We start from the raw sequence: 14426 nt of genomic DNA, 5'->3' as shown, positions 1-14426 counted from the left end.
CATCCTCGCCAACACTTGGTATTTATTTTCTTTTTTTTAAATTAATACAGCCCTTCCAGCAGAGTTGTCAGGTCTTGTGTTTGCATCTCCCTAATGACAAATGTAGATCACCCTTCCATACGTTTATCACATACTTGGATATCATTTATTTTGAAATGTCTATTCAAATCTTTGCCCATTTTTCTATTGGGTTATTGATTTCTCTTATTGATTTGTATGCAGTTCTTTACATATTCACAATATATGTATTGGAAATGTCTTGTTACATTCTTTTTAATCACTTAAGGGTATCTTTTGGTGAAAAGGAGTTCTTATTTGTAGTATGACTCTCTCTATCTATCTATCTATCTATCTATCTACCTACCTACCTACCTACCTACCTATCTATCTATAGTGTTTTTGTGCCCTGTTAAGAGATCTCTGCCTACTGCATGGTCAAGGGGATATTTTCTTGCACTTTCTTTTTTAAGCTTTTTTTTTTTCTTTTAAGCTTTCACTTGTTTACCTTTCATACATTTGGAATTGATTTTTTTAATCCTCACACAAGGATATGCTTTTACTGACTTTTAAAGAAGGGAAGCGAGAGAAAGAAACATAGATGGGTTATATTCCATATGAGCCCTGACCTGGGATTGAACTCGCAACCCAAGTATGTGCCCTGACTGGGAATCAAACCCACGACCTTTTGGTGCACAGGATGATGCTCCAAGCAACTGAGCCACCCAGTCAGGGCTGGAATCTGACTTTTTTTTTTTAATGACATAGGTAAATAGGGGTCCAATATATTTTTCTTTAAAAATATTTTTTTTGTATTGCTTTGAGAGAGAGAAGGGAGAGGGAAGGAGAGAGAAAGAAACACATGTGAGAGAGAAACTTCAATCAGTTGCCTACCATAGGTGCCCCTGATGACCTAGGCATGAACCCACAACCCAGTTATATACCCAGACTGGCTGAAAACCTTTCAGTGCATAGGACGACATTCAACCAAGCCACTCCGGCCAGGTGACATTTTTCAAAACAGATAACCAAGTGACCAAGCACCATTTTTTGAAGAGATCGTCCTCTAATCACAGTATGTCAGTGCCATCTTTGTCAGACACTTTGTCTATCCTGAACCTGATTCTTTTTAAATGGCCGTATAGTACTCCATTGTATGCATGTGCCATACATTACTAAACTCATTCCCAACTGATTGATATTTAAGTTGTTTTCATGACTTTGCCATAAATAACCATATGTCCTTCCCCATATATGTTAGCATATCTGTAGGACAACCTCCTAAAAATGGAGTTGCCAAGTCAAAGGGTACAAGCATTTTAAATTTTAATCAATAGCCCTAACCGGTTTGGCTCAGTGGATAGAGCGTCGGCCTGCAGACTGAAGAGTCCCAGGTTCGATTCCGGTCAAGGGCATGTACCTTGGTTGTGGGCACATTCCCAGTTAGGGGTGTGCAGGAGGCAGCTGATGGATGTTTCTCCCTCATCAATGTTTCTAACTTCTCTATCCCTCTCCCTTCCTCTCTGTAAAAAATCAATAAAATATATTTTAAAAAATTTTTAATCAATAACTGATAGAAACTGTACCAATTTTAATTGAATTTTTCAAACCATAACAAACTACACACACAGCACACCAAAGTTCCTAACATTTCTGAGCCTTAGACTCCCTTTTCTAAAACCATAAATGTATAACTATGCTTCTAGTACCCACTGGCTGACAAGAGATACAAAACCATGTAAGTCCATGGAATCTGTGCCGCAGAACCCTGCGAGATGGAAACTCAAAGAGCCACGCTGTCACGATTTGGGGGGGCAGACCTTCTCTGCCTGACACAGAAGAGCCAGGCACCTGCTATTCGCTCCTGCTCTGAAGGAAGCTGGCAGGTAGAGGCACGGTCCCTGTTCCAGGACGGGCCTGCCCAGGAGAGCGACAGTGGCTGTCCCAGCAGATGCGTCCCTGGGACTAAGCCCTCGGTGCCATCAGGGAGAAGAGCGCAGGAGTTGAAGCTGCCTTGGGGACAAGAAGCCTTACTCAAGCTTCTAGGTCAAGTCTTCAGAACATGGCATCACCATCTTGCTCAAGATACAGGTCTAAAAATAAACCCACGTTCCCTCCCTTCTCGGTCAGTATGACAACACTTTATGATCAATGCATGACCCTCCCATCCCTCACCCCTCAGCACTGGGTACAGCACAGGGACATTCGTTCTCAGACACGCCTGTGATATCTGCTTGTTAACTCTGCAGCCAACACCATGTCAGTGCCCAGCGACCGCTGGGCCCGTGGCAGGCCTGAAACCGGGTAACCACCATGGACCCGCAGCGTGACTTCCACTTTGCAGGCTCCAACCTCCAACACAAACTTCCTTTCCAGAACTCTTATAAAGGGGAAGATGAACAGCAAAGAAACCATCAACAAAATGAAAAGGCAGCCTACCAAAAGGAAGGAGATATTTATAAATCACATATCTGATAAGGGGTCAATATCCGAAATACGTAAAGAACTCATACAATTCAATGGCAGAAACAAACAAACAATCCAATAAAAGACATGGGCAGATGATCTAAAGACATTTTCCCAGAGAGGGCATACTGATGGCCAATTGGTACATGAAAGATGCTCAACACCACAAATTATCAGGGAAATGCAACTCAAAACTGAGGCAGGATAGTAAGAAGCTAGAAAAATTCCTTGGCAAGTAGAACGGGGAAACTGAGACAGTTAGCTGAACAAACAGGCCAAGCAATTCACAGCAGATACAGAAGATCACCAGAGTAAAAAGCCCCACGTGCCTAGCTAGGGGCAAAACTAGCCCCCAGACCTCGCCCTGCAGGATGGCATTTCCTCCCCTAACATATCCCTGGTCATACGGTTTAGACCCCCTGACCTTTCCTCCACAGAGATAGCATCTAGGCCTCAGTTGGACGTCAGCTCCAGGGGAAGAAAAGCAGCCAAACCAGGGGGGTGACACCTGGACCAGCTGCAATGACTAAGGACTCCCTGCCCTGACACTGACCAATCAGTGGGGGCCACCACCCCGAAGGAGCTCACCTAGAAAACTGGTATCCTACTGAGATCCTCCAGTAAGACTCCCCCTAAGCTCCCAGCCTCTAAAAACCCTCAAAACAAAAGTGCCAGGCACACGCTCCCTCCCTGGCTCTGAGCCTTTCCCTTCCCCTTCTTCCCAGACAGGCAAGCATCTCCTAAATAGGTCCCCAGGAGACTTGTAACCAGAACAGCAATGATTGTGGCAGCTCTTCCCAGGCTAACCCCCCTGAACCTGTCCCCAAGGCCCCCTTTTCTCTGACTTTGCAGGGAGCTGACAGCAGCCCCACCTCAGCTCATCTCTTTCCCATAACCTTCCCAGGGGGCCAAAGCAGCCCTACCTAGTCCCTCTCCTCTGGCTTCTCTGTCCTAGGCCCGCCCTTGTTTCTCTGTCCCCGGCTTTAATAAACATACTTTAAAAGTCACCTGGGCTCGTGTTATGAAATCTTTCCTGCACATCAAGAACCCACACACTACAGGCCGCCTGAGGAAGACTGGCTCCTGGCCCTAGGCCCGTCCCCTTTCCGGTGACAAAACCACAATGACATATCACACCTACGAGAATGGCTATCATCAAAAAGACGAGATAACAAGTGTGGTGAGGAAGTAGAGAAAAGGGAACCCTTGTGCTCTGCTGATGGGAATGCAGACGGGCGCAGCCACTACTTAAAACAGCATAGAGGTTCCTCAAAAACTAAAAACTGAACTACCATAGATCCAGCAATCTCACTTTTGGGTATCTATCCAAACTCATAGCTATAGAACACAGATTGTAAATGCCTAAAGCAGGGGAGTGGGGGGAGGGAGGTGTTAGGCAAAATGGGTGAAGACAGTTAAAAGGCACAAATTTCCAATTACAAAATAAATAAGTCCTGGGATGTTTGTTGTTGTTTTTTACAAACCCTTGCGTCGAGGGCTGACTTTCAATAGATCCCAGCGAGGGAGCTGCTCTGCTGCCCTCCTGGACCTCGGAAGGGTGCAGAGAGCCCTTCGTCCTGGCAAACGGGGTGTGGCTGGAAAGGGGGCCGCCCTTCACACAACGCACGTTTGTGGGGAACCTGGTGCTAACCATTCGTAGACGACCTGCTTCTGCTCACAGAAAAGGAACAGCGCGTCCCGCAGGTGCAGGTAACAGACTAGACCGCAGGAGGCCTTCTCACTCACCTCCCGTGAGTCAGCAAAGGGCTATTTTCAAAGAATTCCTCTCCGCTGCAATTCCCTCCCCCTGAGTTGTTTTAAAAGACAAAGAATGAACACCCAGTAGTCTCACTGAGGGAACCTTAGGGGTCCAACTACTTCCTCTGATATCAACAGTTCCACAGTTTAATGAGGTGTGAAAATGTAAGAGAAAATGACACAGACCGGAAAGGTGGGTCCAGGAATATAAAGTCATTTGAACAACAGCAGCTTTGCGATGACACAGAGCTTTGTGTCAAAGACAAAGACCATTTTTGTCTCTTGCTCTGGAACTGGCTGCCAGCAGTTCTGACAACCCTGACTATAGCCCAGGCTGTGAGAGGACATGGCCTGAACATCACTTGGAAACACAAAATTAACACGGCCAACCTCTGCTTTTCCTTCCTCGCCCAAATCTCCGCCTCAAAATCACTTCTTACCCCAATCTCAAAAGCACATTTTTAGTTCAAAAATAAAACCCTGAGTTATGCTGGAGACTACTTATAAACCAATGTCAAAGGACTCCCAATGTCCACAGAGAGTAGACTTATCATGGGTGATTTTTACCTATTTCATCGGTGAGAAAACTAAATGTCCCTCCACTGAGTCACGTAGTGAAGAACAAACTATGTGAGCTTGGTCAAGTTCCTGGGCCACAGATATGGGTCAGATTCTATCACAACTCATTCCAAAGAATTGAAAAAGGAGTTGTAACAGAATTTGACCAATATTCCTTTTTAAATTCTTTTGACGGTACTAAAATATTACATATGTTTAGAGTTATAATTATAATGTTATTATACTTAATAACATTGCTGGATATAAACTAGCAGTTGAAAAAATGTTGCTTTATGTAAAAATTCATTGCAATGTGATCTGATTCTTTACTCCCAGGCCTATTGATTAGTCTCTTAAAATTTAGATGAGGACAAACCACAGTTAATTTAAGTTTCAGCTAACATGATGGCAGGTTGACCACCCACAAGCCTTCTGGAAATCCAGGCAAACTAAAGTTGGAGTAACTACCACCTTTCTTTCAAAGCCCCTCGCCGGTCCTCTGAACTGCTTTTCCTTCTCCACATTCCTTGTGATCATTTACCCTGCACTGCCCCGTGTATGGTACTTATGTGTTTACTATACGGCATCACAACTCCTTATTGGTACTGGGGAGTAACAATGACTTGAAATGCCTTGTTTCTCTCATTAGATTGCATCTTCTTTCCTTGCCACTCATGTGCTCAACACAGCATTAATCCAATGACTCAGACCTCCTACACCCTGTTCACCACGGTGGCCAAGCTTTTATCTCTCCACTGAGCCAATCCTACAATGCATCTTCCTTCATGAAACCTCCACAGACAATGAAAACAAGCAAAAGCAAATCCCCATTGTTCCCTTCCTATGTAATAACAACATTTAGTTCAATGCTCACATAATCCTTTGTGTAAACAACTCACTGAATCTATTTTATCTATAACTTCAGTGTTTCTTTCTCCTACTGCTGATTGAACCTCATTAGCAGCATGCCTAGAGCAGTGTATTCACCGTGTGGGGGAAATTCCCTCTTACACTAGACCAGTGGTCGGCAAACTGCGGCTCGCGAGCCACATGTGGCTCTTTGGCCCCTTGAGTGTGGCTCTTCCTAAGCCAGTGATGGCGAACCTTTTGAGCTCGGCTTGTCAGCATTTTGAAAAACCCTAACTTAACTCTGGTGCTGTGTCACATATAGAAATCCTATCTAATAAAAGAGAAACATGGTAATTAGCCGTACCTCCGCTACCCTTCCCATTGGCAAATCAGGGCGATATGCAAACTAACTGCCAGCCAAGATGGCGGCTGGCAGCCAGGCAGCTTGAAGCGAACATGAGGCTTGCTTGCTTCAGTGATGGAGGAAGCCAACGTTCCCCGCCTTCCACTGCCGGCCTCTGAGCTTGCAGTTTGAAACATTGTTACAAATATAGAAGCTAAACAAAACCCCAGAAACCTGCTTTCAGCCAGCCGGGATCTCAGAGCTGGAGTTGAAACAGTGTTTCGATTATAGAAGCCAAACAAACCAGATACCTGCTTTCAGCAGTCGAGGCCTAAGAGCTGGAGCCAAGCCTCAGAGCTAAAGCTGGCCCAGAATAAAAAAAAAAAAGAAAAAAAGGAGCGGTTGGGAGCTTCAGTCACCCGCCAGCCTGAAAACGGCCCTAAGCCCCTCACCCAGACTGGCCAGGCACCCCAGTGGAGACCCCCACCCTGAAGGGGGTGTGACCAGCTGCAAACAGCCATCATCCCCTCATCCAGGCTGGCCAGGCACCCCAGTGGGGACCCCCACCCTGATCCAGGACACCCTTCAGGGCAAACCAGCCGGCCCCCCCATGCACCAGGCCTCTATCCTATATAGTAAAAGGGTAATATGCCTCCCAGCACCGGGATCAGCGGAGCCGTGAGGCCTCCTGGCCCCTGGAGCAGCGTGACAGGGGGCAGCGCCCAAACCCCCTGATCACCCTGCGGCTCTGTGTGTGACAGGGGGCGGGGCCACAACCTCCCTATCCGCCATGCTCTGTTCATGACAGGGGAAGGCGCCCCAACCCCCTGATCAGCCCTGCTCTGTGCCTGATGCGGGGAGCTCCCCAACCCCCTGATCGCCCTGCGGCTCTGTGTGTGACAGGGTGCGGCGCCCCAACCCCCCCCCCCACGGGCCCTGCTCTGTGTGTGACGGGGTAGAGCCATAACCTCCCCATCGGCCCTGCCCTGAGTGTAACAGGGTGCGGCGCCCCAACCCCCTGATCCGCCTTGCTCTGTGTGTGACAGGGAGCGGTGCCCCAACTCCCCTATCGGCCCTACTCTGTGAGTGACAGGGGGGAGCTCCCCAACCCCCTGATGGGCCCTGCTCTGTGCGTGACAGGGTACGGAGCCCCAACCCCCCTGATGGGCCCTGCTCTGTGAGTGACAGGGGGCAGCGCCCCAACCCCCTGATTGGCCCTGCTCTGTGCGTGACAGGGGGTGGCGCTGCAACCTCCCCATCGACCCTGCCTTGAGTGTGACAGGGGGGAGTGCCCCAACCCCCCAATCGACCCTACCCTGAGCGTGACTGAGGGTGGCATCGCAACCTCCCGATCCGCCCTGCTCTGTGCATGACAGGGGGCGGCGCCCCAACTCCCCAATCGGCCCTGCTCTGAGCTCAACCAGGGGCTGCACCTAGGGATTGGGCCTGCCCTCTGCCACCCGGGAGCAGGCCTAAGCCAGCAGGTCATTATCTCCCAAGGGGTCCCAGACTGCGAGAGGGCACAGGCCGGGCTGAGGGACCCCCCCCCCCCGCCCAGTGCACAAATTTTTGTGCACCGGGCCTCTAGTTTTTTTATATTTGCAACCATAGTAAAACAAAGACTTATATTTTTTATATTTATTTTATACAGTGGGGCCTTGACTTACGAGTTTAATTTGTTCCCCGACGGAGCTCATAACTCAAATTACTCGTATGTCAAATCTTAAAGTGAACGAGTGAGACACGTGATGCTGGGCTGATGTTGTGGCGTTCACTGTGACGTTCGCAGCGCCAACTAGCGGTGGGGTATCTGAAGCTGGCTCGTAACCCGAATTTTAGCTCGCAACTCAAAGCAAAAAATCGGCCGAGAGACGGCTCGTATCTCGAAAAACTCGTTAGTCGGGACACTCGTAAGTCAAGGCCCCACTGTATATTTAAATGTCATTTAACAAAGAAAAATCAACCAAAAAAATGAGTTCGCGTGTCACCTCTGACACGCGTGTCATAGGTTCGCCATCACTGTCCTCAGCCTTAGGAGTACCCTAATTAAGTTAATAACAATGTACCTACCTATATAGTTTAAGTTTAAAAAATTTGGCTCTCAAAAGAAATTTCAATCGTTGTACTGTTGATATTTGGCTCTGTTGACTAATGAGTTTGCCGACCACTGCACTAGACATTACGAATTAAGGTAGGTATGGCAAGTGATTTTGGTCCTTTTTGTGGTAAGAATGTGATGTTTTCTTTTTCAATAATTGTTTTAAGTAGAAAAGAAAGAAAAAGGCAGACATAAAGAAAATACTAAGTAGAATACAGAAGTGGGTATGATAGTAGTCACAAAACTGCCACACAAGGGCACCTGGATAGGCAGAGATCAAGGTAAACAACTAAAGTTTGGGAAACACTTTATGGTGAAGAATTTGGCTTAGGAGTGAGATTTTATATGGCTATGGACATGGCCGTGGGTGAGAAATGAACCTCAGTTTTTTTTAATCTAGAAAATGGGGTAATATGTGAGAATTACAGCATTATCTCAATGATTTAATGAAATAATATGTAAAACAGCAACACTGGAACTTGTTGGTCTCAGAACTCCTTTCCACTCTTAAAAGTTATTGAGAAACCAAAAGAGCTTTTGTTTATGTGGGTTATATCTATAATTATTTACCATATTAAAATTTCAAGTGAGACATTTAAAAAGTACTTATTTGTTAATTATGGTGTCAGATTTATCAGGGTGATCACTTCATCAGGTAAATAAATACCTAATCACTACAATACTGTATATCAATTGTAGTTTAAAAATGAATTTTTAAAAAACCAATTTTCCAAACAAAACACATAGAGGAGTAGCATTGTTTTACATACTTGTAAATCTCTTTAATGTCTGGTTTCACAAAGGCTGCTGGATTCTTGTATCTGCTTCTACATTCAATCTGTTGCAATACCACACTCCATATAGCTTCTGGGAAACTATGCTCTATACCAGCCGTGGGCAAACTACGGCCCGCGGGCCGGATACGGCCCGTTTGAAATGAATAAAACTAAAAAAAAAAAAAAAGACCGTACCCTTTTATGTAATGATGTTTACTTTGAATTTATATTAGTTCACACAAACACTCCATCCATGCTTTTGTTCCGGCCCTCCGGTCCAGTTTAAGAACCCATTGTGGCCCTCCAGTCAAAAAGTTTGCCCACCCATGCTCTATACTCACGAAAGAACAGAGTGAAAGCAGGTCCATAACATCTTAGTATTATTGCCAAAAAAGTTTTAAACTCATGGACCCCTGAAAGTGTCTCTAGACCTCCATGTATGCAGAACAGTGCCTGTCAGTAGATAAATTCTTAATAAATGTTAATTCTCTATTCCTTCATTCTTAGCCTCAATGTTGTTAGGACATGAATACACTAGGGCAAGGATTCTTCAATTCATTACAATTGTACAATATTGAGCACAGTGTTTCTTGTAGACAGATGATCAACAAGTGTTACTGTTGTTGGTTATTCTGGTTCTATAACTAATTAGCTGTATGATCTTCAGCCAAGGATTCTTAATCTGTGTTCAAATTCAGAGGATCATGGACTTGAAAAGGAAAAAAAGTACAGTTCTATTTTCTGACACTCAGCATATACTTCAATTACGACTATAGGCAATAAAACCAGTTACAACGGCAGTACCAGTAGATCACAGGTATTTTCATATCATATTGTAGTTATTGCAGGTATCTTAAAAAATCATTTATGCCCATCACTAATTCAAAAGTATGGTAGTTATTAGACTTACCACTAGATCTTGTTTTTTAATTAATAGAGAGCATATATATTATTACACTATCATAAATTTTGAAAATATCTTGACAACTGTATTTCAATACAATTTGATTCATTTTATAAAATCATTTTATTGACTTTAGAGAGGGAGAGGGAGACAGACAGAAACATCAATGATGAGAGAGAATTATTGATTAGATTGAGCCTGCTCCCTGGGCATGTGCCCTGATCAGAAAACGAACCATGATCTCCTGGTTCATAGGTTGACGCTCAACCACTGAGCAACACTGGCCAGGCACTAATGTGAATATTTATCACTAAAATCTAAATAAAAGTGTTTATAGCCTCATATCCTCAAACAGAACACACTAAAAAAGAAACAGAGAAAGAGTAACAGAAAAGAAAATAAGAAAGAAAAAGGAAGGAAGAAAGAAAAGAGTTGTCCCTGGCTGGGGCGAAGAGCACTTTTTCCTAAGCTCTCAGGTACTGAGCCCTTCACATCTGGGCATTAATGGGCATTTAAAGAAGCAGGCCCACTGGTTCTCTCACTTGATAAGATAGCACACATCTATATATATAAAAGCCTAAGCGACCATTACAACGGAACGACCAGAACAACTGGAACGACAGAAACAAACTGGAACGACCAGTCGCTATGACATTCACTGACCACCAGGGGGCAGACGCTCAACGCAGGAGCTTCCCCCAGCCCACAGGCCCCGATTGCCAATGGGGCCTGCCGGCCAACCTCCTGGTCCCTCCCCATGGCTGGCAGGTCCCGATCAACCGATTGGGGCTGGGCCCCAGGCTGGGACGGGGAATCGGAGGTGGGTGGTGGTGGACGTAGGCAGCGAGGGAAGGAGGGGGGAGAGGCGGGGAGGCGGGGAACCGCACAGTGATGGTGCATGGGTGGCGAGGGAAGGAGGAGGCAGGGATGTGGGGAACTGCGCAGTGGCAGAGTGCGGGTGGCAAGGGAAGGAGGAGGCAGGGAACCTGATCGGCTCTGATTGCTAGCCAGGCCTAGGGACCCCACCCATGCACGAATTTCGTGCGCTGGGCCTCGTCTAGTAGGTATAATAATCCCACCTAATGCTAAAGATTGAGACAATAATGCTACGTTTAAGAACTAAGAGAGCCCAGGCAGATTGCATTTCAGTCCCTGTAGAAAAATCTAGGCTATGTCAGGGACAGCCAACGGTGGCACCAAGATAACATAAGACAGCAGAGACTGCTGGCTCCACTGCCCACAATTCAAAGTGAGATCAAAGTGCTACCCTACACAGAGCAGCTCTGAGGCTTCAAAATGACCAAACATGGTTTCCTTCACCTGGAAATGAAATCTGTTTAGCAGACACTCAGAATTGAAAACAATCCCCCCAAAAGTCCCACAAGCCATTTTTTTCCAATTACATGTAAATAGAGTCCGTCTATTCTATGCTTCCTTGTTTCTCAGCAAGGCTCTTAGTTTGTCGTCCGTATAACAAAACAAAACAAAACTTATATTAGAGTGAACGAGATGCTAAAACCTAGTGGAGGAAAAACTGCATTACATCATCACAGAAGTTAAGCTAGTGCTTTAGGACATCATCCCCACACCAAGGACAAGCAGTTACTACTAGTAAATGCTCGCTCTATACCTGGTCTACCTCTCGAGTGACAGGGACAGAAAACCATAAACTGCCCAGCTGGCAGGGCTCAGAGGTTGAGTGTCAACCTATGAACCAGGAGGTCAAGGTTTGATTCCTGGTCAGGTTGCATGGTAGGGTTGTGGGATTGATCCCCAGGAGGCAGCATGCAGGAGGCAGCCAATCAATGATTCTCTCTCATCACTGATGCTTCTATCTCCTCCCTTTTCCTTCCTCTCTGAAATCAATAAAAAATATACATATATTTTTTTAAAAAATAAAACCATAACCTTCTGGTTCATTAAACCCAAGGACAGCAGGATATGTAATGAAATAAGGGATGGCATGTTGTAGGAATTGTGAGAAAGAAGTATGAAGGTTTGAGGTCTGAAGGTGGGAATGGATCTGAGCCCCGAGGAAAAGTCTGGATTGTGGGATGCAGAGGGCAGGAGGTTACTCTGGACAGGGGACAAGCACAAGGGAGCAAAGTCATAAGAGGGACACTCCCTGGCGTATTGCACAAGGGCTAGGAGGGCAGTGGAGGGTTAATGAAAGAAGCCAGGGGAGATAAGGTTGGTGAAGATACACTGAACTGGATTATAGGAACCTTGATAGTTGGGCTCAGTTTAGACTTTACCCTGTAGGCCAAGGAGTCTTCCAAGCACCGAGGTGATATGAACAACAATGTGCTTTAGGAATAAACAATAGAGATTTATTCTCAGATTATCTGTCCTAACAGTGGGTCCTTTTGTCAATGGATTCATCAGATTCTATTGTGGCCAGTGAAATGAGTGTCTCAAATTCTATCCTTCTATCCTGGGGGCAACTTTGCTATGACCTATGCCCTGGAAATGCAATTCCCAAATACTTTTTTTTAAAATATATTTTTATTGATTTCGGAGAGGAAGGGAGAGGGAGAGGGAGAGAGAGATAGAAACAATGAGAATCACTGATCAGCTGCCTCCTGCACGCCCCTTCCTAGGGATTGAGCCCGCAACCTGGCAGGTGCCCTTAATGGGAATCAAACCTGGGACCCTTCAGTCTGCATGCCGACGCTCTATCCACTGAGACAAACCAGTTAGGGCCCAAATACTTTTCTTGAATGATGACAAATAAGGTAACCTGAGTCCAGGGCAGGGGAACAAAGAGAACATATCATACCTGCTCCTATGACTATCTCAAGAAAAACCACATTTTGGAGCTATGATTGCATTAACAACACCAAAGTCCTAGTAGTTTTGGAAACAGCTTTTATCCTGTTAAACAAAGTTCGAATTGATAACCTTTTTTGTAAGTACTAAGTAACAATTAGACACTGCTCAATATGCTTTATACAATCCCATCTATTATATAGCATTTTACCTCCATTGCCAGTGGCTACTTATTGTCACGGGACTATGAGTCCCTGTCTGAAGCCTCCAGACCACGTCATGGCCACGTGGTTCGTTAGGGGCAGGAGAAACAACGCCTAGCTATTTGAGATGTAGCCATGGGAGAGGGCAAGGATTCTAAGAGAAATCTAAAGGTAAAAAAGGTTTGAAATAGGGGAAGACAATGAATAATATATATATGGAGAGGCTCTGTTTGGTTGATTAACTGACGCAGGGCTACAGAATCTAAAAGAACCCAGAGATGTTAAGAGTTATCTCTGAAAGTGACGTTGCCATCAGAAAGTTCAGGGACCTCTCCCTAGTAAGGAGTGAGGTGAGGAAAAATGGGGCAGGAAAGGGAGTAAAATAAGAGATTAGATTACGAATAGGCCCAATGAATGAACCTGAGAGGAAGTGATACCATTCTCAAGGCACACATCTGTTTACACCAGGGAATCCCTCGGAAACCTAATTGCCACCATAATCTCCCTCGAATGGCAGTCTTCCCACAAGACCTGCGTAGGACCACGGTGTTCACCTGGATCAAAACCCCGCACTGGCACTCAGTTTGGGCTCCCAACCAGCACAGCAGCGACCCCTCCGCTGGTCAGGGGACCCTCCAGCGCCGCTGCTGCGGATGCCAGGTGCCTGGCACGTTTCCTGAATAACATGTCCTCTGAGCCGGGCAGGGTAGTCAGCTGGTTAGAGCGCTGGCCCAAACACCAAGGTTGCGGGCTCCATCCCCGGTCAGGCCCATGCAAGAGTCAACCAATGAAAGCACCAACAAAATGAATGTTCCTCTCCCCGCTTCCTCTCTTTCCAAAACCAACCCATAAAATTTTAAAAAGTAAAATGTCCTCGGCTGAGCCCGCGACGAAATTCGAGAGTCAGAAAGTAGTCCTGACCCGCTCCTTACACCCCTTAGGTGAGCCCCAGGTCCCCACGCCCATTCCCAAGCCAGCGCGCGCTTCCTGCCGCTCCCACCGCATCCACACCAGTGGGTCCCCCTTCACTTTACGGCGGTAACCGGCACCCAGGCCCGGAGGAAGGGGAGGGGGCTTCCTACCCCCAACTCCTCGCTTGGGGGCTTCGGAGAGAGTCCAAGAGGGAGGCAGACACCGGGACCGCGAGCAGCACAGCTCCGCCGACCTGGGCGGTTGCAACTTCTGAAGGGAACGGCTCTGAGGGGAGGAGCGGGGGTCCCCCGAGTAACCGGGGGCGCCCTCGCCTCTGGCGTTGCCTCTCAGCCAAGCGCTGGAGCTTTGGGTTCGGCAGCAACTCGACCCGTCCCGGACCCAAATGCCAAATGCACTTTTAGCCACTAACTTCCCCCGCGGGGCCCGGAGGGCTCTGCTCCCCGTCCGCCCCACAGCTGCCGCGGGAGGGGATCCGCCTGCGCGCGGGGCGGCGGGAGCCGGACCCGGACCCGGACCCGGACTTGGACCCGTCCCGGCAGCGCGCACCCAGCGCCCGCGTCCGCCGCCCAACTTCGCGCCGCACTCAGTGAGTCGGGAGCACTCACCGACCCCGTACTTCTGCCGCTTGGTCGGGATCCAGCGGGGCCATGGCGGCGACCTCGCCCGCGGCGGCCGCCAAAGCAGCTACCACTCCCGGGGCGCCGGCCGCCGCGCCCCCGCGCTCTGCGCGCCGCGGGCCCCTCCGCCATGTTCCGGACTCCGCCTGCCCGCG

At 47.2% G+C, this 14426-nt stretch overlaps 1 long non-coding RNA gene across 1 annotated transcript in view; it reads right to left on the bottom strand.

Moving 5' to 3' along the window:
* The window catches only part of LOC111827297, a 29542-nt gene extending 15138 nt beyond the window's left edge, over positions 1–14404 (bottom strand). The window contains exon 1 of the long non-coding RNA XR_002830793.1: positions 14260–14404. This is a non-coding gene — a long non-coding RNA (uncharacterized LOC111827297). The remainder of the gene's footprint in view (positions 1–14259) is intronic.
* Between the last annotated feature and the right edge of the window lie 22 nt (positions 14405–14426).

This window comes from Myotis lucifugus, unplaced genomic scaffold (assembly GCF_000147115.1).
Source record: "Myotis lucifugus unplaced genomic scaffold, Myoluc2.0 scaffold_148, whole genome shotgun sequence".
In the NCBI taxonomy this organism is placed as follows: Eukaryota; Metazoa; Chordata; class Mammalia; order Chiroptera; family Vespertilionidae; genus Myotis; species Myotis lucifugus.
The sequence above is the reverse complement of the archived record's forward strand: the minus strand, read 5'-3'. Positions and strand labels throughout refer to the sequence as shown.